We start from the raw sequence: 4930 nt of genomic DNA on the forward strand, positions 1-4930 counted from the left end.
TGACCTCTTTTGGGCGCCCAGATCGTACAGCATCAACTGTGCTCGTACGGCCACAACGAAACTCGGTAAACCACTTATGAATCGTTCCAATCGACGGTGCAGGGTCCGGGTAATACTTATCCAGCCTGGCCTTGGTCTCGGACATCGTTTTCTTGCGAAGATAGTAGTGTTTGATCAAAACTCGAAACTCAGATTTTTCCAAATTAAAAAAAAACTCGGAGGTTAGTCGCTTCTCAGTGCTGTAACTTGTAAATGCGTAAACATAAATGGCTGAAGTTTTGAAAGGCGTCAATTGAGGGATCAAGCTCGACGAAAATGGTTCACATTAGTGAATACTAATGCCATCTCTTAGAATTTTCAGGTACTTATCAGACTGCCTAGTACTTTAGTTATTTGTAAATTAAAATATATATGTTTCTTTTAACAATTCATTGCATGTATGCAAACAATACATTATTCCTTCCTCAATGGGGATATAAATATATTGAAGGCTTATAAAATAATAAGATATTCATATTCAAAGGGCATTTTTTGGACCATTTGAACAGAACTTATCTCGGGGACCTATTAGAGCATACTTGTTTATAGCGGCGACTAGACTATTTAGATCGGTCTTTACACATTCTACAAATTTCGTAAATCCTAAGGACAAAAATACTATATTCACACTCAAGATATTGAGTCGCTCTGGTCCAAGATCAAACGGGATTGCCTTATCAAGCAGCAGATAGTCAAGCACAATCGGCCCTTTTCAGGGCCAAAAATTTTTCTAAGGAAGGAATAATGTATTGCTTGAATACATGCAATGAATTGTGTAAAGAAAAATATACATTTTTAGTTACAAATAATTAAAGTAACAGCAGAAAAAAAGAAATTTGTAACAAATAAAATTAATTTATAATATGACATATTGTTTCTGTTTCCACAAGTGATGAATTTTCAACCAAACTATGCAAATGTTCAATCAAATAAGATGACGGGGCCTCTTAATCCTTAGTCCTGCACTGTGTTTTCTTCCTTTTCCTTTTCCTAGTGTCTCTCTTTCTCTTCCTATTTTATCGCGATGGTGGGTACTGTGTAGGGATCGCAGTGCGAACCTTGCATCTTGTTGAAAAAGACTACCGCCAGCGCTCGACTCGGCCGAAACAATAGGCCCCCCAACGGAAGGTACAAATGTACCCAACGGTACAAATAGTAGAGTTCCGTGGGGTGCCGTCAAGCCATACTACATTGAAAAAATTCACGGACCCGCATGGTGAAGATTTCAGTGCGCTACTGGAATATAATTCGTAGGATGTGTATATACGTATAGTTACTACTGCTCTGCCAGCAGCAGAGCAGTAGATTGTGCAACGTCGCAATTAAAACCTAACCATGGTTGATCAACTGTCATGTGCGTTTGAATAGCTTGGTACAGTAGATAAGCTGGAGAGAGGGAACAGTGTTGCTGCTATGCGATACTGTTATGTTTATCAGTTTGAAAGGGACTCAAATTTCACTGTTTTTCATTGAATTATCTATGAAACTACACGGTGGAAAAACTTTATATATATTTTTTTAATTTTTATTTTCAAGCAGCACTAATACCGACAATTGTTAAATTTTTCTACCAGTGCGTTTAATTACTATAAATTAAAATGTGAAGATTGCCTATGCACTGTTCATGAACTACATGTTAAAGTAGTTAACTCTGACATTAATTATCTCCGCGTCGGTATGGTTAAAAAATTTGAAATTAATTTAGCATATAAATCATTATTTCATTTAAATATAGCTCTTTTTTCAAAAAATTCAACCAGAGATTGATTTTTCTACATATAACCTTAAAGCTAAAATGTTGTTCATTTGAAATTATAAAAACAGAACTGCAAATTAAAACACTTGAAGAACTCACAATTTTTAACTGAACACTTTTTAAATTAAAAGTAAAATTATTTAAATTTTAGGTCCTTCAAATTAATAATTGTTCAATTGTTATTGATACATCAAAAGTTGTTTTGAAATCTATTTTAAATATTCTCTTATAATTACCATTTAATATATTTTACAAGGTTAAAAAAGCTGCATTTTGTTTTAAATTTTTGGGAATATTTTCAAATTTCAAATTAGTTTTGAAATTATTTTTAAATTTCGAAGCATTTTTTCCAATTTATTCGAAATTTTCTAACACTTTTAATAAATCCTGGAAAATTAAAAAAAAACTTAACATGTCCCAAATTCTTTTTTAAGAATTGAGAATATCTTTTGAAGTCTTTTTAATATTATGTTAAAATTAATTTTTCTAAATAAAGTAATTTAAAATTTACCCAAGAATCTTAAGAATTTTTTTGTCATTATCTTCAAACTTACTCGAATTTTTCTTAAATGAATAATTGTTCAAATGTTACTTATTCAAAGGAAAATCCAAAATTTCATTTAAAATAAAAAATTGTAAAAAAATTACAATTAAAATTGTAACGTTTACAGTTTTAATTGAGCTCTCTAAAATTTTAATTTATTTATAATTGGTTATTTTATCACGTGTTTTTTTTCTTCAGGGGGAGGAAAATCCAACAAATTGGATTAAGCCGAGAATATAAAGATAAGGAATCTTTAATTGAAAAGTGGCTTCGTTATTCTTTTGGACTCAAGTACTTGGACCACGAGGAAGTTGGAAATTGATTTATGGACCTAGTCGCAATCCAGCCAGAAGACGCGAGACTGGAGCTTTTCACAATCTATTTGATGGAAAACTACATTGGACTGGAGGCACTGTATCCTCCACATGTTTGGGCATCAGCCTCTGCCGATCTGTGGCTAACTATGAATGCATGCGAATCGTTCCATTCCAAATTTAATGATGCCTGTCCGCCCTCACATCCAAATATTGAAGTTTTTTTAAAATCATTAAGGGCATGTGACACAGCTAAATACCTATATTACCGACCACAGTTCGAGACCGATATTTTATGTATAAAAAAAGTTCGAACGTTAAAAAAATGTTAAGGTTAAAAAAAAGATGAAATAATTTTCAGTGAAGTTCCTACCAAAATGCAGTACCTAAACGTACTTTATTGTACTCTAATACATTTCCCCAAGTTTCAGCTCGATATTTTATTTACAAAAAAGTTCTCAGGTTCAAAAGAACATTCAGTGAACTGAAAAACTGTGGTCGGTAATATTGGTATTTAGCTGTGTCACATCCCTTTAAACGAAACGCAGACTTCGAGTTTCATCATAAGGAACAGCCTAGCCGACGCAGAAACGAAAACGAACGGAGTCATAAAAGAACAAAATTTTCGCTGTTCAAAAATCCAGCAGTACCGAAACGGAGGTTTCGAAACGAGGCTCGACTTTATCAAGTGCGTCCCATTTTTGCTAGTCACCAACCGCGTTAGGGTTAAAGTGCTTACGATAACACAATAGTATAATGATGTACAATAATAAATTGTTTACTGTCATTAAAATGCTCTTTACGATTTAGAAGTTAGTTATTTACAGTTAACTGCATCGAAAAAATCAAGTTTATGTCTCCAGAAATAGACAAATAGTGCGTTTGTTAATTAAAGTAGTTTCAGTAATTATTAACTTTTATATGGTTGCCAAATATTTTACTTAGGTTTTATTTCCAAGTAAAATGTGATCGATTCCACAGAAACAACTTTATTTATTCTATCAAAAATTCCTGATATGGATATATATTTATGAAAATTACTTTTAAAATAACAAATTATTTAATAACATTTATTAATTCAACTGAAATACTCTTTTTGCCGAAGTTAAGCTGTAAAGGAGATTTTTTTATTTTTGAATCAATTAAAATTAATATCTATTTTAACGTCAGCAAAGAGGTCATTTAACAATCTGCGAAGTATTGTGAATTTTTATGTCATGCTTTTTGTCTAGGGAACTATAAATTCATATATTTACCATATATATATTTAAAAATTTGTCATAAGGACAACCGCAGGATTTCGCCGGGAGCGGGTGCTCATCTGCAAAATTGCACCCGCTTCCAGCGAAATCGCGGTAAAATTTCAGCCATAACCACGTCTCACAACCATGAGATAGGTGGTTACCGTCTGTAAAGGGATCAATACGAGGATCCTGCAAAAGTCTTGTGGACCCTAAGAACACGGAGCGAACAAAAGGACAACCGCCTTCTGCATTTTTCCCGCAAGTGTTCTAGCATATTGTTAACACGCAGGGATGCTTTTTAGGCTATTAGCAAGTAAAAGCTTGGCACCTCCAAGAGCGCCGATGATAAGGACGATCAGTTTAACAGAATATTCCGGGTACAATCCTTGCAACTCCCTTATAAGGTCTCGATACCTCTCTTTCTTTTCATTCTCCTTGGCTACGATGTTTTTGTCAGCTGGTGCCGAAAATTCGATAACGAACATGGTTCGCTTCTCGAAGTCAAGAAGAACCATGTCAGGCCTCGAGTGAGCAACAGAAACAATTGTCGAGAATGCTGAACTTCGTAGACTTCTCACCAAAATACTTCGACCTCTTCTGGTTTGGGTGGGTGTTCGACAGTAACTGGAGGGTCTTGGAAGAGTCGAGATGGGTCAGAGAGAAACTGTTGATTTTCTCTGACCCATCTCTCCCTCCGCTCTAGACTTCTCTTAGCGTCAGATAGTATCCGGATTCTCTCAACAATATGCTGCCTGATGGTCAGCAGCTTTGACTTGTTAAGTGTGTGCTAACGGGTCCAGAGTTCGCGCGCGAACTTTCGAACCTTGGCGGTAAAATTTCTGCCAGATGTGGTGTAGTCAATCACACATTGAATGCGGGACGCGTACTGTCTTGCCCAGCCTATCTTTATGGCAAGTTGATGCCTTCGTCATTTGGTCTTATGATCAGACGTTGGTTTTGTTTTACGGTTCGCATCGGCCAAAGCTCTCGCTGCATTATACACACAATAATTGATAGCCCAGAGGTCGGATTC

Source organism: Belonocnema kinseyi, chromosome 7 (genome assembly GCF_010883055.1).
Source record: "Belonocnema kinseyi isolate 2016_QV_RU_SX_M_011 chromosome 7, B_treatae_v1, whole genome shotgun sequence".
In the NCBI taxonomy this organism is placed as follows: domain Eukaryota; kingdom Metazoa; phylum Arthropoda; class Insecta; order Hymenoptera; family Cynipidae; genus Belonocnema; species Belonocnema kinseyi.